Source organism: Manis javanica, chromosome 12 (genome assembly GCF_040802235.1).
Source record: "Manis javanica isolate MJ-LG chromosome 12, MJ_LKY, whole genome shotgun sequence".
NCBI lineage: Eukaryota > Metazoa > Chordata > Mammalia > Pholidota > Manidae > Manis > Manis javanica.
In genome coordinates, this window is record NC_133167.1 from 99,446,285 (window position 1) to 99,469,478 (window position 23,194).

At 36.7% G+C, this 23,194-nt stretch overlaps 2 pseudogenes; both read left to right on the plus strand.

Moving 5' to 3' along the window:
- The first annotated feature begins 916 nt into the window (after window positions 1–916).
- Window positions 917–20,430, plus strand: LOC118967879 (COP9 signalosome complex subunit 3-like; annotated as a pseudogene).
- On the plus strand, window positions 20,163–21,291 carry LOC140843018 (COP9 signalosome complex subunit 3-like; annotated as a pseudogene).
- The last annotated feature ends 1,903 nt before the right edge of the window (window positions 21,292–23,194 follow it).

Genomic DNA, 23,194 nt, shown 5'->3' on the forward strand with positions numbered 1-23,194 from the left:
AATAATAAAGGGAGAAATGTGGGATCCCCATATAAATCAAGTATAAAAATCAAACGAATATTCATATTTGACCTGATTGTTTATAGTTCATAATGCGTGATCAAAACTGAAAGTTTCTGTGATGACTGTCCTTGTACTGTTCACCATGTAAGAACTTATTCACTATGTAAGAATTCATTCACCACGTAAGAACTTGTTCATTATGCTTCAGAAGACTGGAGACTGACGAGAATTAGGCTTGAGATGGATTAATGATTGTGCATTGAGCATTGACTCCCCTATACAGAATTTTATTGTTGTTAACAACCATTTGATCAATAAATATGAGAGATCCCCTCTCAAAAAAAAAAAAAGAGTGACACTCGGCAGACTACAAGGCGGTGGTTTCCTCCACATACATGAGGGTTACAGCATTTACCACGAGTAACGGCTCATCAGGCTTTCGCCTTCAGAGAGAGGCCACGTCAGCATAGTCCAGTCATATGCTCTAGTGCACTAGAGAATGTATTTCTGATTATTCCAGTTGGGAGCCCTCTTTCAATAAAAATTATTGCACTGACGAATCACGAATTAATCATATAGTTTGGAGGGGTCTTCATCTACATTTCATAGAGCAGCTTTAGGGTTGATGAATCCCTCCAGAACTGTGTGGGCAAATACATCATCTCAGAAGAGGCTCTGTGATTTCCTCAGTCTGTCAAAGTGTGATTTGACCCAAAAATATTAAAAAGCACTGTCAGAATATTCTATATTTGGGCTTTACTTTCAGATATTAAAGCTAAGTTTTTCAAATACTAGGAAGGAAAAATCACCTGGAACAGGAAAAAAAAGCTCTTCTACCATTAACTAAGGCCACATATGTAGCAGTAAATTGATGCAATAATCTTTAATGACTCCCCAGGGGCTATTAAGTTCGATGGCGCTAGCAGAGCATAAATCTGTGGGGATTTACAGGTAAAGTTTTTCTAGCTACAAAGAGAAGCCATAGCATCATGTCAAAAAGTCACTTAAAGAGAAAAAAAAAGTTTTGAAAGCAGACTATATACAAAGGTATATTTTCCAATTAGTGCTTAAAAGCCTCTGATTATAATGTGGTTTTCTTTTTTAAAAATCCTCTAAGTGTATGTTAACAACTGAACTTGAACTAAAATTATAACTCCATTATTTGAAAACACTTTCATATAGTTTTCTTTCCTCCTCTTCTATTATATTTCTAAAAATAAGTTTTTTTTTTTAGTTTTAAGATTGTCAAACTTTAACAACATACCAACATAATGAAGATATATATGGTCAAGTATTTAAAAAACTGAACAGTTTCTAAATTGAGGAGTCTATAAAGATATCAGATATATTACATCTAGAAACACAAAATCTATAGATAACATAGTATAGGTTTAAAATGGTGCAGGAATATTAAATGCAAGGACTTTTAAAAGTTTTGTTTCGTTTCTTATTTTTAAGCACAGCTATCTAAAGTCTTTCACTATTATAATTTCTTGCCGTGATCTAAATTTCAAGCAGGCAATGGAGCTAGAGGCATCATCTCAGCCCAGCCAGACTTCTTTCTCAATGCCTGCATTGCATCTGATGCACCATTGCATGGAATCACCCTTGACTTCTTACGAAGATCGGGTTCCCTCATCTCAACTGGAACCTCAGATTCTTGAGTATTCTGGGTTATAGCCCAGGTGGGAAATGCACAAATATGATACAAACACAAGTGTGAAATAAGCACACTTGCATCTCTATATTTTGTTTATAGCTCAAATCTTATCAGTTTCCCCCTCTCCACTCTAAAGTCCACTCTCTTACCTAGATCGTCATAATTTTGCACCAAGATAATACTCTTACCTCATCTTCCTAATGGTAAATTATTTTATTTTTTCTTCAAATGCTGTGAAGGATAAAACTTTTTCTAAGAAATAATTAAACTTTGGGTATTATAAATTATTATTTTTTAAATAGGAAACATAAATATAGCCATGAAGGCACAGAATTAAGACCTGAGAGTAATGTTAAATATCATCTCATCACTCAATCTCCACAATTATTGGAGGAGGAAATGATATACAGAATAATTAGGTAATTCACACAAAGCTGTAGTAAACTAATGTTAGACTCAAGGCTAGAACTCAGGACTTTCACCCCATTCTAAAGAATTCTTTGCAAAACTGAGCCATATAGCATATAATACTTTCATGAAGTACAAAATCGAATCAAAATATTTTAACTGTGCTTGTCTTCAAGATTATATTCCAGCATGCCTTCTTATAAGCTGCAAAATAAATAGTTTGAATATGACTGTGGTTAACATTGTTGGTTGACTACCCAATATCCATCCCTCTTTCTTCCTTTAGCACTTTAATATGTCTATATACAAACACATGCAGAAGGATGGCTATGTGCCCAGTTAAAATCTAAAACTTATCTGTCGTTTTTGTGTTGAATACCCTTCCAAAAAAGGAGGAACTATATCCTTATGTGGAGAAGGTTTTTGGATCTTTATCCCTTTGCCTTCTTTGTGTCTGGAATACAGATGTGATACTGGATGTTTAGTAGCCATCTTGCGATCATGAGGCTGAAAGCCACAACTAAGGATTAAGAACATCATTGTGGAAAGGAATCCAAGTCCCCGATAACATTCATGAGAAGCTGACTCTGTCCTCAGTTGACTCCAGATTTCTAAATGAGAACTAAAAATACTTGTCTAATCCATTAGTTATTTACAATATATAATTATATCAAATCAACATGCTACATTCTTAAATTTACACAATGTTTTGTATCAATTATATTTCAATAAATCTGGAAAAAAAATACTGAGCATGTACTCAGCAAATTCTTATAGTTTCAATGAAATATAATAAATGCTAGAATATAGCGCTTTGGGAGATAAAAAAAAGAGAAAGATTTACTCTCTAGAATGCAGGGTTTCAAGTGGAGGTTCCATAAGGGATGAAACTACTGAATTGAGTACATTTTTTGACAGAGAAATTAAACATTATATGAATAACAAGCATAGAAATATAAGAGAACATCAGTTCAGGAGACAAGGAATTCCATTGTACCCAGACCTTAGGAGGCAGGAATGAAGGTTGAGGAAGCCAGTGGGGGCCAGAAGGTTCAAGTGGGGTCAGATAATGGAAGCTTTGTAGGCCAGCTAATGAGAGTTCAAAGTCATCCACCAAGAGGTTGCTATGAAATCCATGCAAATGAATGATGTCTTCAAGGGAGAAAGTACATATTAAAGTAGAAGAGCTAAGAGTAGAGAAAGATGAATCTACTTCCTTTCCTAAATTTACTTAGGAAGGCCAGGAAGATTGGCCTGCATTAAGTACTAGATTTACTAGTCTTCATCTGTAACACAAAGATTATCGATGTACCATCAGTAGGTCCCAAGTTTAGTGGTTTTCCCAGCATTGGGGATGAATTTGCATTAAATGTCAAGGCTGCCTTGTTAGCACCTTTTCAAGGAGGCTGTGAGTTATTAAGAGTTGTAGGCTGGGGCTTAGATATAGACAACATTCGGAAGTAGGCAAAGTTGTTTTTTAGTTCCCACCAAATTTGCTAATGGGGCAGGGGGTGGTGCAGAGAGACAGAGCGAGAGAGAGAGAGAGAGAGAGAGAGATATGTGGAGAAGAGAAAGGGCACAAAGCATTTTTCCCTTTGGATTACAGATTTAAATATAATCTCAAGGAAAATGTAACCTATTTCTCTTTAAAATAATTATAACTCAGCAATATTTGATTTGGCATGAAATATTAGAACACTGATTCCTCACCACTTCTTTTCTAATCATCCTTAAATCTTTTTCATTTGCAATAAGAATTCATGGCGTGCCAGCTCTGAATCTTGAGAGACTTGAGTTTTGTTCTTGGCATTAGAATGGCGAACTGCCTTCTACTACTCCTAATCAAAGGGAGAGGAGATTCTTGTCAGATTGTTCTGAATATCAGGCAATTAAGCATGAGCAGGAATTTCTGAGAACATAAATGCACAACTGTGAGCCAATTTCATTCTTCTGAGATGTGTGTCAGAGGGAATCACAGAGAACATGGAAGGAGTTTGCTAAAATAATAATGAGCAGAGCCCTGTAAAACAGCTACTTCAGGCTGGCTGGCTGCCTAGGGAGTGACCTTGGGCCATTTCAGAAGCAAAGAAAAGGAGATTTGAGCCAAAAGGTGATAAAGGGGATGGGAAAAGGGAGAAGAAGTAGTTATGAACTACTCAGAAGCTGTGAACACTCTTCAGTGACCAAGAATCGGTTGCACATATTTATGAAATATGTTCTAGAACTATGAAACATGTTGTGGCTCAGGGATTAGAACTTCAGCATCTTCGGAGGGAACATAATTAACTATTAAGTATATCATGTTTAATTTTAATGTGCAGGAGTAGAACAGTTGCTCCTAATAACATATGTGACATCTCAATTTAATTTTTATTTTCCATTGATGATTTTTGCAATATAATGTTACTTCTACCCACATTAAAGGATGTGACAATCTATCAGTTCTAAGAACAAGAATAAAAATATTTTGGCTCATATTCATCCTGAAATGAATTTATTGAAAAGCTCTTGATATTCCCTAGATACTCATGTCAGGGACAACTGATTTTAATTTGTCTTTTTGAAGTCTTCTCAGAACACTCATTAAGAAAGACAAGGGCTGCAAGAATTCATACATCAAGGATTTTATGCGTGACAAGTTTCTTGAAAAAGACTTAAGTACCACGTGATTCTTGAAAACATTTACCACCAGATGATTGCAATTTGCGTATAGTTGAAAAAAAAAAAGAATGTGCATTTGGTTCAAGTTTAAAACAATGTTTAAATCTTCAACTTTCCAAGACATAAATTCAGAAATGTGGTCTGCAAAAGAAAGAAAAAAAGTCACTTTAAAATGCAATGCTTATTATTTCAGAAAAAAGAGAAAAGCATATTCACTTTAATATAAATAAAAATATCTGTTCTGTGTAGATAGTGCTGATTATTTCCATTATCTGGTCAATAGTAGAAAGGGAATCATGATGAGAAATGGATGGGCAAGTTGCAGTTTTCAGCAGATTTATAGTTCTAGTGCATTTTAGCAGATGAACTTTAAATGAGAAGATGTATTGCTTACTTTGAAGTTTTTAAAAATAGATTCCTTATAAATAATGCTATGGATGGAGGCTTCATATTGTATCCAGCGCTTCTTTCCATTCCACTGCCAGGACCCTAATTAGGCTCTTGCTGTTCAGGAGTACTGCAAATTCCCCTCTTCTGCCAAACCATGTCTTCTGTGAAAAATGACTTAAGTAAAGCCACTTCTAAATAGGACCAGAGCAGCCATGTCAGAGGAACTGCCTTGCATGTCTTGTTTTCTGAACCTTTGAAGTGGGCAGGCCTCCAACTTTCCAAGAAGTCAGCGAGAATGAGATTATTCTGTCTGGAAAGACTGATGAAAATGACTTTTTTTGCCTAGTGACCACTTTGCCTTAGGTACAAATGTAGCTTTGCTTGTCAGCAGCGATTGACTGTTCTTAAAAACAACTTAACTGATTATCGTCTTACTTCCACAAAAATCCTGAGTCCACCTTCTGTAATGGGCCCACGAGTTGAATTTCTATCTAAGTCTGTACAGCCCAAATGGCAATTCTTTGATCCCAAATAATTGCTTTACCTCTTGAGCTAACTGGCTGCCTGTTTTTAGGTTGACACTTTCTAAAGCATTGAACAGAACTGGGTTCCCCACTCCTCACCTTCCCACCTCCAATCTGTAAGGGCTGAATTGTGTCTCCCCCTAAAGACAACGTTCTAACCCCTGTACCTGTGAATGTGACCTTATTTGGAAATGGCGTCTTTGCAGATGATCAAGTTAAGATAAGCTTGTTAGGGTGAACCCTAGTCCAATATGATCGTGCCCTTATAAAAAGGGGAAATCTAGACACAGAAACAGAAACAGGCACACAGGAGAACAGTGCGTGAAGATTGGAGTTAGGCTGCCAAAGCTAAGGAACTCTGAAATACTGGGAGAAAGGCCTGGAACAAACCCTTCCCTAACACTTTCGGAGGGAGCCCCTTGACTTCAACTTTTAGCCTCTGTAACTATGACAGTCAATTTCTGTTGTTTAAGCCACGTTGCTGCAGCAGCCCCAGCAAACTAAAATGCAGGACCACATTCTATTTTGCTGCCAATGTTAACTTTCTAAAACCGATGTGATTTTACCACTTCTCCAATGATGATGGGGCTACATTACTTCCCTTGCCCACAGAGTATCAGACCCAGATTAGGTGCTCATAATATTTGTTGAAAAAAAATGAAAAATAACCACATTAATTACCTACCACATTAAGGAAAATTACCTCATTGGAAACATTAAGAAAATGTGCCATCTGTCTTCAACCCGCTTTTCTGGTCTCTTACATGTATCTACGTTACAGTCAAATTTGGCTCTTAGCTACACTTTCAAAACTGAGTATATGTATTAACCAAAATATTTTCATGTACTATGTGTCAGGCTCTTTGATGTTCATTTTGCAGTGTTCTTTAATCTCCTGTTAGCCTCTCCTTCAAATATCACTTGACCTGCATAATATTTGAGGCCCATTGCCCCACCTACTTCATGAATCCTTCATGAATCCCTAATCCAGTGTTTTATCATCTCTAAATCCCCAAGCACAGTTGTGACTGTTTTAGGCCATTTATATTCTTCCTTGAAATGTAGGTACCTGGGAACTAATTTGATATAAAAAATTAAGTGATATATTATTTGAGAGTTGGGGTCATATTTTAATCAGATGAGCACTTCGCATAGTATGAGTGAAAGTAATCCACAGAGTAGATGCTCAGTACATATTTTGAGTTAAATAAGATTGTATGAAATTAATGAGACATTTAAGTTTGATTCTAGGACAGTCTGCCAATTTTGCATGAAAAAGGAGATGAGAGGACATAGAAGCAGAGGTTGGAGAAGTGCGAGGGGCTGAAGGATGGGCCGTCTCTAGAAACCAGGGAGGGTGAGGATATGGGTTCTCCCCCTGGAGCCTGCAGAGGGGGTGCAGCCCTCACCCCACCTTGACTTTAGCCCTGTGAAACTCATTTCAGAGTTAAAGCCCCCAGAACCATCACCAAATCAGTCTATGCTGTTTGAAGCCACTAGTTTTGTGATAATTCTTTACAGCATCAGTAGGAAATTTATACACAACTAAAGTATTAGTGTCGGATACACCAGTATTTCCCTGTGAAATGTTGTGTTGTAGTCAGACACTGGCAAATGGGGCAAATGTGGCAAATGTGGCAAAAGTGGCGCGGCGGCGTATCCCTCCCAGAGACGCGAAGTTCAAATGAGTATATTAGGCTCTGTGTGGACTTAAAATATAGAATCTATTTAATCCAGTAGTTAGCAGAAATATTTGACCATATCACCACCTCCCCCACACACACACTGAGATCACAGATCGCCTATTAATATCCCACAAGAACGCATTTGGGAAATGCTCATGTAAGCTCATAGATCATTAGGCAAGTGTTACTCACAGCTGCAGTTCCACAAAGGTGTTTCCTGAGGGTGCACTCAACTGTTGTGATCTGAAATAGGAACTCCTAGTTCTCAGATTTGAGCTCGTCAGGATTCGTGCCGCATTCATGGTGCACATGGCGACCGAAGGGTAATCAAGAGCATGTGATATTCTAAATAATTTAAGTATTTTGACATTCAAAACCTCAGCACTTTAGATATTTAGGAATTTTAAGTAGCCAAATTTTAAATTGTCCCCTTCTAAGAGAGCATCAAGAATTCCTTCTTTGATACAGCACTTATTTAAGGAGGTTTGTAGATAATCAAAAAGTGATTCCGTACAGATGTCCTCCTTTTGATTTTCTAGTTTATAATAGGCAAAGACAGATGAAGATTCGTTGGGAGGAAACATGTGCCCCAAAGCAAGGGACATTCTTTGCTCTAGACTTTATAGTGGCATGAGGTCCTTTTGGCCACTTGTGATAGAGTGTCCCATTTTTTCCTAACGTTGAATTTTCTGATTCTAAATCATCAGAAACCACATCATGAAAGCAGAATTCTTTGGATCATCCTGTGAGATTGTTATGCTATTTTCCTTAAAGCCTGTTAGCAGATACATTATCTGAAACCCATGGCTCCTTTACTGCATGATTGTTGATTAATTCACTTATTTTATTCAACCAGTATTTATTGATTGCCTATTATCTGCAAGTTGCAGGAGCTGCAGTAGTGAGGAAAACCAAAAACCAAAAATCCCCAACAAACCACTCCCCTGGTGTTCATAAATCTCACCGTCTAGTGGGATGGACATTAATCTCAAAATCAAATGAATAAATCTACTGCGCAAGCCATAGAATAAACTGCTACTGGTAATCTAATTACAGCATTCCAGTGAAGGCTTTCATTCCAGTAAAGGCTTGTCTCGAGAATGCACATCATACTCCGGATCAAAAACAAGCAGCATCCTGTCAGATGCAGTTTATTAGTAGAAATATACTTGCTTATTTCAAAACAAGGGGACTCCAGATTTTATGTCATAAAATGTATCAGGTCTGCTCAGTCTTTTTTCAGAACTTTAGGTTTAAAGCCATGATTTACAATGGACCGATGAAAGAAGCAAGCATATCAGAGCACGCAGTGCACTTCCGGGTAATCATCGCAAAGCAAAACACAGGACTTCGATTCTAATTACCTGGGCAGATACTAGGGGACGGAGTGAGCAAACAGCCTGCTTACAAGGTTTACAGTCACCAAAACACTTGGTAGTTAAGGTAAATTATTATAGTGATATTAATTTTGATAAAAATCAAACTGCTTGCAAAAATACATGAGGAACAAAATATAAAAATTTTAAATAAAAACGGAATATTATCACAGATATTTCCTTCCTCGGACTTCACTGCGGCTCAGCACAGCACCAGCCATGACCCTTCGGCAGGCCTGCTGCGCTGTCTGATCTGTCCATCCACACTCAGCCTCCAGCCTTCTCCGACCTGTTTTGAACTTAAGGCAGCTGATCTTCAGAGACTTGTTAACGGACTGTCTTGCTCTCTGCCTTCTTGCTTATGAAATGCTCCCCATCTCCTTGGTTCCCACAGCCCTGCTCACACCTCTGTAAATAGAGTCTTTCTTAAACCCTCCTCCAGTGACCTGTGTGAACAGGCCAAGTGTTCTCTGCTGAGACCCAACAGCCTCGCGCCAAGCCAGTCTCATGCAGTGCCAAAATAGAAACCATGACTTAGCAGTGTCTTAATCTACATTCTGTGATTAAGAATTCAGCATGAATAGACCTTGTCCCTCCTTATCAGCCCTCATGTTTCGGCCTGGCTACTTTGCCCTCACAGCACATGCCCCTGTGCAAACCTGCCGGCTTGTTTGATTCATGTATGGTGAGCAATTTTTGATGTTTGTTGGCACTAGACAGAAATACTTGCCTAATGAATGAAACTGAGAAAGGTTTGCCAATATATATTGAATTTAGAAGACACAGAGCATTTATTTCGTAAATCAGGTATCTCATCAAAATTTCTCTTAATTATTAGGCTAACTTGAACAGAATTGTTTTGTTTTGTTTTTGACCTGACTAGTTAAGGTAATATGATCTATGGTGTGATTCTAGAATGGGCTCTGGGCTGAGCTGAGCTCAAAGGCATGATTCATATGATTGCACCAGTTTTCATCTTGAAAACTGTGTATTTGTCACATTAATACCAACAAAAATAATATTAAAAACAGCTTGTGGGAAGTGACATAAAATATTTATATAATAGCATAATTCCTTCTCATGAGGATTATACATTTTGGTTAACTTAATTTCTTCATCATCAGTTATGTGGTAATAATTGCGACATTATTACACTAATTTTTCTTATTTCTTAAATTTTAGCAAATGTTTCAACTTTTAATTTTTAAGTAAGCATTTACAAGTATGCATTGTGGTTCTTTATTGTAAGAAAATGAGCTATTTTATTTATAATGGACTAGTAACATGAAAGAAAGTAATAAAAGGCAATGTATTTTTTTCAAATTTATTACTTATTTTTCTGTTTTTTTAATTTTAAACAGGTATTTAGGTAAATTCATAAAGACATTTAGACAATATTAATTTTATTAAATATAAGAGATAATTTATAGAAGTAATAACCACTTACTCCTTATGATGAAAGGTAATAATAGCTTGTTTCAAGGCAGGGCATATTGTAACAACAATGCAATGTCTACTTTTCATAGGCTGAGTTAGCTTATGAATTAATATAAACGTTTTTGAGATCCTTAGAACAAGCTATATAAATGGAAATTAGTAGAAAATCTGTGATGTCCTGATTCTAAAATATACAATTAAGGAGGGAAGGAAACAACTTAGTTATTGAAATCTTTCCTGTATTCTCTAGCTTCTCTATTTTAAGTATTGGAAATTTCATTGCTGACATTGATTTTTCTGTATTTTGCAAATATCCTTCATAAAATAAAAGTTCTGGGTCTTCTAATTTGGTCAAAATTTTATTTATCCACATTATTTGTTTTGGCTAAAATTCTGCAAAGTTATGATATAAATCCACAGTATATTGGAGCCCAGAGCCTTCAAGTGTATCCAAACAACTCAAATTCCAAATTCTTCTCAAAGTTAGAGGGTGCAGGCAAAAAAGGAACAAATTATATATTTTTTCCTGTTGAAGTAGTTCAGTCAGGATGCAATGAAATCAGTCCAGTTTTGGCAGCCACAGAAGCATCCCACTAAGTACAAACACTTGGCGTATGTGTGTTCCTGAGCTTTCATTTGAAAAAGCAAAGGAGTTTAATTAAATGTGGATTGAGACTCCCAATCATCAAATCAGACCTGTGTGATGATAGATGTAAGTAGCTTTCTAGCTCTAAGACTACACATTTAATCCACCTATATTTTTCAGCTGCCAGAAATTAATTAAATAAATAAATCCCTACACCTAGCATTTACCTGGTGCCTTGCTTTCTAAAGATTGAAACAGCAAGTCACATGAAGGAAAACTTCGCTAAATGTGTCACGATTGGGAAGCCTCCATCTATTTCTGGACACCCCCAGTCTTACCCTTCCCTGAGAGCTTAGCAAACACAGCGGGCACATGTTCACACCCACCAGTATCAGTGTAATAGAGAGTCTCTCAGGGCTATTACTTCACTGCCCATATATTTTAAATGTAAATGAGAGCACCTACTGAAATGGATTGAAAAGAAAATTCATAAGATCAATTTCACAGGCCAAAGGAGAGCAAACTAATAATGTGGATATTCAAACAATAGAGCATATAAAATAGCAAGGATATCAGGCAGTTTGCCCCAAAACTACATATTCCGGGTGACCTGGAGTCCATTTACATATGCCACTGCGCTGCTGCTGCGGTGGTGTGTGTTTCCCTTCAGTAGTTTTAGGGATCTGCTAAAATCCGGCCTGCGAAGTTGATGAAAGGGCTTCTGCTCTATACCTTTATATTACAATAGCATTAGCATGACAGCAAGTGTTGTAAGTAACCCTCTCGGTGGTGTGCCTTCATTGCAATCATTATCAAAACCCTGTGGACCCGAGTCGGGGAGCTCCAGGCAGGAGAACCTAGGTGAGCCTCTGGAGGTAGTGGCAGGATGCCTGAGATGGGCCTGGGCACAAATGCTTGTTTTGTTTTGTTTTCTATCCCCTCTGATCATATTCCCAGTAACACCTATTTTTAAATTAGATATAAGGCATAGGTTTGGTGACTCTATGCATATACTTTGGAGTTATATGCATCTGGGTTTGGATTCTGATTGGACTGTTTGCTCACCTCATGTTTGGGCAAGTGACTTAACACCATTAAGCCTTTTGCATCTGCAAATGGAAATGATGGTAAGGATACCTAATCCACAGTGCTGTTTCAAGGATTAAATTAAATCATGCATGTGGCTAGCCTAGCAGACTGCCTAGTGCTGGGGAAGGCAGCTGTTTTCATAGGTAGCTTCAAAGTATGTTTTCCTTTCTGCATCTCTCCTTTGCTCTAATCAACCCTTCCGTTCATTTCTCTCTCCTGCTTTTCCATCAGCGTCTTGCAGCCCCCAGGACAAAGGGCACAAATCCCTCCACACCTAGACTCAGTCCTCCTCTCCAGTTTTCGCTCCAGCAGTGCCTTCCCCAGACTCTGCCATCCAGACCACTGAACTTCGCCCAGTTTGCAATGCTGAGGGCCTCTCCTGAATCCAGGGCTTTGTACATGCTGCTCTGCTCACTGCACGAGCCGACTCCGGGTTGCTTTTTAGGACTTCCACTTAGGTGTCCCCTCCTCTTCTCCATGCTAGGTTTCTCCTTTCTCTATTCCACTGAACTCAGCAGCACTGGTCTCCTTGTTTTGTAATTACTGCCTATGTGTTAACATCTTTCACCAGATGATACCGATCTGAGGTCAACCACAGGCATCCATGGATTGTTGTTCTTCTCATTTTCCTGCTCTTGTCCAAGTGCACTGACAGTCATACCACAGGGGTTCAGTTCATGTTTGTTGAATAGGGGCCTGGGTGTCTGTGAAGCAGAAATGGGAAACAGCCATGTTGTTCAATTAGATTCAAAGTTATACAGCATGGTAACTACAGTTAGCAATACTGTATTATATATTTGAAAGTTACAAAAGTGTAATCTTAAATGGTCTCATCACAAGAAAAAAATCTGCAACTATGTGGGTGATGGATGTTAGCTCGATGTATTGTGGTGATCATTTTGCAATATATATGTATATTGAAGCATTACATTGTACACCTCATGTGTACAAAACATAACACTACAGTTGTGACTGTAATTATATCTCATTAAAACAAATCCTTGTTTGCCAACCCATTCCCCCAAAAAACTTCAACATATGTTCATACATCACACATATATAAGACCACCCCAAATGTCTAGACACTGAATAGCTTGAAGAGAGATGAATATATAAATATAAAAGTACAACATAACATCCAGTGAAAGGGGCTATGCGTAGGGGAGGGTCACTTATTTCAGTATGAAAAAGATAAAAAAAAAAGGCCTTCTGAAAGATTTGAAACCTATATAGCAAAAAAATAGTCTGTAGATCATTATCATTATTTTTTTCAAATTTTGTAAGTATAGCAAATTCCAAATGTATGATCAGTAAGGCTATCTACCAACTTACTCTTCTAGTTAAAATATAGATTATTAGTCCTAGGTAACAATTTCAAATAATTCATATTAGCATAGTTTAGCATGAAAATTAAATTGACCATAACTACATCTCTGATCATTCAGAAGGCACTGTGGGATGCTGTAGTGACTCAAGATCAGTGTGAAATTAACTCCTAATACATAAAGGAAATGGTTATCTGAACATTGCTTGAATTATCTCTAAGTAAGCATTTGCTGAAACATCTAGAATTTTGCCACCTGATATATAGGACTACATAGTCAAAAGGCCATTTGCAGTCATAAATCACATGACAAATAACATACATACCCTCATTTCTTCTCTTCCTCTCTCCAAATTTAAGAATACAACTCTATAGGACTACATGTGTAGATATGAGGAATTTCTACAAAATTAGAAGACCATTTTGTTAACTTTATCAAATTCTTTAAAATAATTTTTATCTTTAAAATTTTTATTCAATTGACACAGAATTAGTAGACTAAAAGATTTTAAATTAATGACTAAGGTGGTGAATAAACTGAAATAAATATTCATAAAGTACAGTACTTTAGTCTTGATATAATTTGCTGGGTTGGCCAACTGTGAGAACTCTTTCATACTCAAATGCCAGTCACACATGAAACAGACCATCCTTACCCATTTTTCTTAGTACTTTTTTGTCTACCAAATCCATTCGCCAAGTTTTCACAGTTTATCTTATCTTGAGACTCATTTCTCCTAAAATGTTTGGAGATTACACAGAAATTCATGGTCTTGTAATCCTGTTACTAATAATCCATTACTAATATCTATAGAAGTATTTAGAGTCAACAAGTCATGAAACAACAGTCCCAGCGGCTTTTATAGATTTTGATGTATGGATTATGGATTATACATATTTCATTTTTGTATATATGTATTAGCCATAGGTGGTATGGATAAATTAGTCATCAAAAGGGAGTGAGATCCATGAAAAATGAACTAAGGACATTACAGATCACTGAAAAGTTAATTAATATCCATCAACTTGCTTTGTTTAACCTGCCTCTATAGACTGACATTGCTCTGTCTTCCTGCTGTATGGCAAAGACGGGCACCCTGCGAGCCTGCTTCAGGGTTCACCAGGAATAGGAATTAGAACTGTGATTGCTCAGCAAATGAAAGCATTCAGTGTCACACAGAATGGATTTATTTCACTGCATTAATTTCATCCCTTCCAAACACATCAACCCAAGCAGAGCATGATCACAGATAAGCAGAGGACATGAGCTTCTGCTATGTGTTCCAGGGGCCCCTGGCAGACACGGGCATCGCAGCTCTCCGATTATAGCTCTGAGCTTCCAAAAGCAGCTGTGGCCCAAAATAAGTTTTAATTCTGAGCAAATACCAAAAGGACGCTTCTAAAAGCATTCATTTTGCAAAACACAGTAGCCTGGCTAAAATAGCAGCATGCTTTTCATCCTCTCAGTTGCATAAATATAAAGACCACAATTGGAAAATAAACAGTGACAAGCTTGAGTCTTCCTTCTATCCAATCTGCTTCCAGAGAAGGGAACAAGAAGAGAGAAAGAAAACCCTCCTCTTTTTGTTTATATTTTGTTTTGTTTTACCCCAAAAGATAGTAAGTTAAGCTTTGTTAAAGTTTTTGAACAGGAAATGTATCCCTGGGTTTAAAAATCAGAGTGATGTATAAAGGATATAGGTGGGAAATAACCATGTTTTTCAGTTTCTTTTGTATTCTTCAGTGTTTGTTTATATATGCAGATATGGGTATATGTTATTTCTCACAATTTCTTAGCAAAAAATCACATACTATGAAGATGTTCTATACCTTCCTTTTTTGCTTACAATATATACTGATGGTTTTTTCAATATCAATATAAAGAAATTGTTGGCATCCTTTTTTACAAGAGAATAATATTCCATTATATAGATGAACAACTGTTTAGATTTTCATTACTTTTAAGGTTAGGGAAATGCAAGATAAGAGTTTCATGCCTTTCTTTAAAAATAATAGCTTTTTTTTTAAATAAAAGAGATGAGATTATTTTAGGCTTTTTTTTTTTTTTTAGAGAAATAGGAAGCAAAATCATCAGTGGAAACTGAGCATGATGGGGAAGTATTGCAGGTTTGAGGAGAGAGAAGAATGGACAGGGAAAAGTTGTTTAATTGCCTGGTTGCATTAAATGGACACACATTTTAAATGATGCTAGTCGGCATGACCATGAGCTTTAATGTTGTCCTATCTGGCCTTGGGGAACAGATGTAAATCATTCCCATGTCCCTCTACTGAGAGTAGTGAGCAGAGACATGGACAGGATCAATTCTGGTTTGGTTAGGGAAGTAGGAAGAAAAAAGAGGGTAGTTGAGGGTGGAGTTGGGAAGTGATTATAAAAGATCGTTCATGCAATTTCAGCTGGTAAAAAAGGGAGTCAGAACAAGGAGTAAGAGACAGTGAGTCCGTCAGTGAATACAGGTCCTGGGGGCAGAAGGCTGCGTTTTAGAGGAAGTACTCCAGAGCAGTAAGAGGGAGGAAGCACGTGACATGAAACGTTAAGAGACCCACGTGACTCTTAAGATTCTGTAGAGGCTGTGCTTGTAGTATTAACCAAGTCTAAGATCTGAAATTGGAAGGGAGGAGGAATTTAGGGAGGAGGGCCAGAGTATTTGAGAGGGGGTCAAGTATCCAGTGGCCCATTTAAGCAGCATTGTCTATGTGGATATCAAAATCTCTAAGAATAATGAATATATGGTGTTGGAAGGCCATTAAGCCAGGAAGTAAAATCTTCCAGGAATAAGAGGAATGAGCTCGAGATCAGTAGCTGCCTACAACTCAAGAGTGGTGGTAGGTAGCCTGATGACATTAGATTCCAAGCCAGGAGATTTTACAGGAGAGAAAGGGAAAAATCATGTAGAAATGGCAAGGAGGATTAAGAGGGTCCCCACCTTAGAGCATCTTGGTATGACATTTGAAGGAGAAAAAGAGTCATCGGTCCAGAAGGATTGTAAGAGGAGCAGTAAACCAGAGGGAGAGCCAAAAGCCAAGATAACCTTAGAGCAAATACACTTTTCTGTCATCTCCATGTAGAAAAGGCTCAAAAATGGTTTTTGATTGGCCCAGATTGGATCACGTGAACATCTCTGGCCAGTTGTATCAGGAGGGTGGGATATTGAACGGGGCGGTAATTTGCAGGAGTGCATTTCTGTTGAAAGAGTTAACCATTGAAATAATTAAAAAGAAAGGAAAAAGAGTACAATTAAATCAGGCCAAAGCAACGGGACACACAAGAGCTTCTTTATCAAAAAAATATTTAATATAGCCTGTTGTACAATATCAAGTATAAAAATATCGGTTGTACCAAATTGGTAACAATACATCATTACATTGCTTAAGAGTCTGGGGACAGGAAAGAGAGAAAGAGGTGAGCCAACGTCACAAGAATTCTAAAGAACCTGAATCTAAAATCTATAAATGCTAAGTGTTCATTGAATTTCTCTTATTATTGTTATTTTCTCATTGACACGGTACTTTGTAATGTTTTTTAAATTGGTGGTTCATCACTGTAGACATATTCTGAAAGGTGGTTCTTTTTAGATTATGGAAGTAGTAAATTCAGAGGAAGTATTTTTATAAAGCAAGCAGTTGTAGCTTGTTCTAAATCTGTATCACTTAAATGAAGCAGAGAGTTGAATAGCATTACTCAGCGGATAATTTGGGGAAAAAAATGATTGGTCAGTTTAGGTTATTATCATGCTTCCGAAAGAACTGGGGTTTCAATTCCATTGTATAATTATGCAACTTCCCAGTTCACTTGAATATATGCACGTGGCTTTTAATGATCAGCTTCTGATATGAGAGGGGCAAATTGAAAGAGATAGAAAATCAAAGTGCATGTCTATTAATGTAACTCACAATTCAAACACCTAGAGTGAAATAGGACAGAGGTGGGAAAGAAGAAAAGTTTACTGAAGATGTCAGCTCCTTGACCTGGAGCAGAAATCTCAGTATTCATTAAAGGCAAGGAATTATGCCACAGATATCCTTCAACATATCTTAAAATGCCTTTTCAGTGGAAGTCTTAAATTTGAGCATAGTCTTGATTCCAATATAACTAGCTCACTTGGAGCAAGCCACTTACCATCTTTGAGCCTTGGTAAATAAATTTCAAAAATTGTAAACTCATGTGAAATAATTATTGATCTTATTATGATGGTCTCTTATACATGGCTATATGATATATGTGTATAATGATATGTATAGATATGCATATATATGCATACTGTATATTATATGTATATGAGCTGGGTATATTTTATTTTATTTAGGACCTATACATTGCTTATTAACTGTGTAGCCTTAGGTGACTTGCATGGCCTCTCTGCGCTCATGTTTCTTCATTTGTACATTTGTAGTTTTTCCTGAAGGTCACACACAATTTTATATAGTTATTGCCACATGTAGGTACTTAAAACTAGAATTATTAATAAAACGATTCTCATCTAGCTTCACATTCTTTGGCTTTAAATATTACCACACATTTTGAAGATTTGTAATTACCTAAACTTTTCATTTATTCATTTTTAGTTCTAAAACCAAAAGAGGAATAATGCCATGCACATTTTTACCCTAGGGCTCTATATCATTATTCCTATACTGCTAGGACTGGATGCAATAGGGAGTTTGAACTTATTAGGAAAAAATTGTGACTCAGAAGTAGAAATGAGTTATATCACATACTTCTCAGAAAAGTGTACTATGAGAACGATTGGTTACACTGCTACAGTGATAGATGGCTCGGCTTGAGGCAGCACGCTCTTGTAATATCAGTGACTTTTCTAAGTAGAGCAGGATCTCCTGGCAACTATGAAAGAGATCATCTTTAACTCTTTTGACCATCATTTCTGCAGGAATAATGTTAAAGGACTTGTCTTACATTAGGTTCCTTTAAAAATTAAATGATATTGCCAGAAATACAGAAATTGAATTGGTAGGCAACTGCCAAGCTCATGGTCATACATTTAAATAAATGGAATTAAAATAAATGTAAATATTATTATAATTAAAGTATTCTTTTTTGATGCAATTTTAATATACCATTATATGTTCATATTTGAATGAAATTTCCACTGCATTTTTTAATGACTTTAATCATCTTCATTGTTACATAATTGACATATGATAAAATTGGTATGGAACACTTTTATCAACAAAAAAAAAACACCTCCATTTCCGTTAACTCCATAGTCCTTCCTCCTGCTTTCCCCAAGCCCTAGGCAATAGGGCAATATACTTCCTGTCTTTGTAGATTTGCCTATTCATATTTTGTGGAATTGCCAAAATATTTCCAGCTGCCATTTTATATTCTCATCAGCAATGAATGGGGATTCAAACTTCTCCATATCCTTGTCAACACTTGTTACTGTCTATCTCTTGGATTATACCTATCCTAGTAGGTGAAAATTAGTTGTATTTCCATAATAACTAATGATGTTGAGCATTTTTTTATGTGCTTATTGTCCATTTGTGTATCTTTGTAAGAATGTCTACTCTAGCTCTTTGCCCATTTTTAAATTGAGTTGACTTTTTATTATTGAGTTTTTAGGGTGCTGTATATATTATAGATGTATACAAGTCCATTCTCAGATCTGTGATTTTCAAATATTGTCTCCCAGTCTCTAGGTTGTTGTAACTTTCTTTTTGGTATCATGTGCACTCCAACATTTTTAAGTTTAATGTGGTTTAATTTATCTTTTTGTTATTGTTGCTTGTACTTAGGGTGTTATATCTAAGAAACCATTGCCTAAACCTAAACATGAAGATTTACATATATATTTTTCTCTAAGAGCATTATACATTTGCTCTTAAATTTAAGTATGTAATCCATTTTGAGTTGACTTTTGTGAATGCTGTAAGCTAGAGGGGCCAAATTTATTCTTTGCATGTGTATACTGAGTTGTCCAAGCATCCTTTGCTGAAACTCTTCTTTCCCCATTGATTGGTCTTTACATTCATGTCAAAAACCACGGTTTTTAACCATAAATGTATGGGTTATTTCTAAACTCCAAATCCTACTCAGTTGATCTATACATGTATCTCTAGGCCAGGACCACAAGTCAGGATTGCTATTGCTTTGTAATAAGATTTGGGATTTGTGAGGCCTTCTAATTTGTTTTTGCTTTGGAGTTTGTTTTGGTAATCGCAGGTCCCTTGCATTTCCATATAAATTTTAGAATTAGCCTGTCAATTTCTGCAAAAGTCATGAAGCTTTCTGGTGATTCACTGCAGCCCTTCCTCCCAGAGTAACCAGCTCTTCTTGCCCCAGCTGCTGCCTCTGCCACTGGGGCTACTCTGGGAAAAACACGATGTCTGCACTCAGTTCAGACATTACTGTGTACAACACCGGCCCTCAGCTCAAGGGCGACTGACTCAGCTTTGTGAATTGATCAGCAAAAGTAGGGAATTCCTTGCATATAACTTATCCCATCTGGGGACTAGACCTGGGGCTCTGGATGGACAGTTCTTGGAGTCTCTTGTTTGCAAAGTTTTCTATGCCCAGCATTCCTGACTTTGAAACATTATTCTTACAAGTATAGCTTTTCATTAAAATGGAGTACTTTTTTCATTAAAAGGGTGTACTTAAAATGGAGAGCATATTCAATATGCAACAAATATTTTTGCTGGACTTTTCCGTCAGTTAACAAATGCACTTATGGAAAGAAAACAGCTCCTGGGAGAAATCGGCATCCTTAACATAGCCAAAGAAAAGCTGCAGATGAATACACACCAGCTCGACCTTCATACACGTGGACCTCTGCAGGCATTGTTTGCAGGCAAAATGCTTTAAGTCTTCCCTTCCAGATCTTGATATAGATGCGATGTTTATCTGTAAAGAGAATGTAGCTGTATTAATCATTTTTTTTGTTTTCTTCATTTTATGATGTTTTGACAATCTTGGGGCCCTGCGGATGTGGGTTGGGTTTAGCTGATTCCTAGAGATAGCTAATAGCTTGCCTGTGAGCATGCATTTGGTAAGCAAACCAAACAATTCCTCTGTCTATATCCCTGTGGGTCTCATGATCAGACTCCTGAAGTTGGTGCTCTATCCATCTGGCCCTAATTCACAGCTGAGCCAAGTATGGGACAACTAGGGACCACCCGTGTAGTCCGAAGCCTGCCAGAGTTATTCACATCATCCATTCCTAAGCCTGCTTAGTTTGCCTACGCGATCTTGCTGGCTTCTTCCCACGAAAACTACCATAAAGGCTCTGGCCCCTGCTTTCCCCTGGTTTCTTCTGCCAAATGACTGACCGTAGTACTTCCTCATGTGGCCCTGTGAGGGGTAGCATGCCCCCTCCTCTTGAAAAGAGGTAAACTGTCTTTTCAATAGCAATCATCTCTGATTTGTTGACCTCCCCATTCCTAGTAAAAACAAAATCCCAGGTACATTTTAAAACAGAAGGCTATGATGCAAAGTTACCCTTAGTAGGGAAGGATGATGTGAGGCAAGCAAAGAGAGCTTCACTTTTCTGAACAGGCTGACCAATCTGCCTTGGTGATCAGTTGTATCATGTTGGAATCATGTAAAAAATGTATTCTAGTTTCCTCAATATTGCTTGACAATAAACCACACCTACCAAAACATACATCTCAAATTATGGTAGATTCACTACATCCTTTGGCAGTGTATACCATTAGTACAAGTTTATTTAACCAATAATCTCTAAGAACTCTGAAATCTGATAAACAACTACAGTGAAATTTTCACTTACGATAACAGCATGGGACTGGTGAAGCAAAACTTGTCATCTCTTTATAAAAAGAATATTTAAAGTCTTGCAAAGACTTTTTAAACCTTATTGTTACAAGATATGGCAAGATATGTGCAATTATCTGGACCTCAAGGCAGAAAAATATATATTAAACATGATAGAAGACTGAAATTTTTGCAGTATTAATCAAAGGATGGTATGATCATATTTATAATGACCCAGAAAAATATAATACATAACCCAGCAAAGAAAGGAAAAAACATTAATCAGGAAATGTTGAAATAATGTAGAGCTTAATGAGCTCCTAAAAGCCATGGATAAAGAGATGGCAATGAATTCCCAGCTTGTGTAAAGGAATATGGGAATCACAAGAAGGTGAATCAATAAAAACAAATGTTCAGTTACTTTTGGAATTAACATGCATCCTGAGTTGGAGTAGTCATCACTTTGGCCAGTTGCAAGTATTATTAGGAGGATGGCAGAGGACTCTTCTGTCTGGACACTAGGAAGGTAAATTTTGTTTCGGTATCTTCAGTCGTACATACTTGCAGATACCATTCTCACTGCAAAGAGAGGAAAAAAATTCTCAGACTCAAAGTATGCTGTGAATTTATTTATCCTCAGGTTCATGTTCTTGCATTAAGTCTATCTTTTTGTTTTAGATTTTTAAAAAGACTAGATTTTGCTGTTGATTGCACAGAATCTGTGGATGAATTTGAGTATATTATTTTCTGATTGCTGCTTTAACTACCACAAACATAGTTGTTGAATACAGCACTCATGTGTTTTCTTATAACCCTGCATGTCAGAAATCCAAAATAAGTTTTGTTTCGCTAAAGTCAAGGTGTCCACAGAGCTTGGACACCACAAGGTGTCCACAGAGCTGAGACCGTTGAGGGGAGACTGTTTGCTTCCCTTTGCAGTTTCTAGTGGCCACCTCTATTCCTTGGCTTGTGTACACATTTTTCTTGTCTTCTATTAAATTGATAGCTAAGTATTTTATTCTTAATGATCTATTACAACTGGAATTGCTTCCTTAACTTCATTTTCCAGTGGCTAATCTAGTCTAGAAATGCAATTTATTTATGCATTGATATTGTATCCTGCAAGCCTGTTGACTCATTTATTAGTTCTAATAGTTTTATAGTGGATTATTTAGGATATTCTCTACACAAAATCATATCTTCTGAAATAGAGATTATTTTACTACTTCTTTTCCAATCTGTATGACTTTTATTTCATTTTCTTACTTACTTGCTCTGGGTAGAACTTCCAGTACAATGTTGAACAGTAGTGAAATCACACATCCTTATCTCCATTGCATGTTTATTATAAATGAAAGTGAAAAGCTAAATAAAATGTAAAAAATAATTTTTGATAGCATCAGAGAACTGTGGAAATGGTATGTACCAAAGGGACTGTAGTTTAGGAGAGAAGAGACGCTTGGAACAGTGAGTTGATAATCTGCAAGTGCATGTTTTGGAGGGCATTTGAAGTCATGGATGTGGTCTACAGTCTGCGATATGAACTTGGCCTGGGTTGAAAGCCTTAGAAGCAAAAGACAGAACAGGAACAGGAATGAGCCTGGCATAGGCTGAATCTTTAAAATAGGTCCCTTTTATTCTGAGTGTCCTTGAGAGCACATTTTGTTATCTTAGTTTAACATGGTATAATGTCCTGAGATAGGAAATAATCAAGAGCATAATCTCCAAACAGATTATTGCAATGAACTCTGTAATCTATTTGTCTTGAATTATAAAACTGTTACATACTAATTGAAAGATAGTAAACAAATACATAAAAGTAGAAAAGGAAAAGGAAAATCCAATCTTCCAAAAGAAAACTAGTATTAACATTGTTGAGTAGGGTTTTTTATATTGTATTTTTGTATAATGTAACTTTAAGTAATTTTACACACTATACTTTTTATGAGTCCATAATATTCTATTATACAAATATATGTCATAAGTATTCTTTCCTTTCTGATGAAAAAGTAAGTTTTGATCCTTTTCTATTATAAACAGTGCTTTGATAAACTTTTTTTTCATAAAATATTTTCTGAATTTAGGATTATTTCCTAAGTCCATATTGCCTAACTGTGTAACTGTTGGGTAAAAAAATATGCACTATTTTTCAGTGATTCCTGCCTAATGTCAAATTGCTATCTAAAGGAAATGCTACTGCCCACTTCATTAGGAAAATATGCCCATTCCTTTGAGCTTTTCCTTAGACTGAATTTTTCTAAATTGTTAAAATATTTTCTACTTGGGAAATAGAAACCA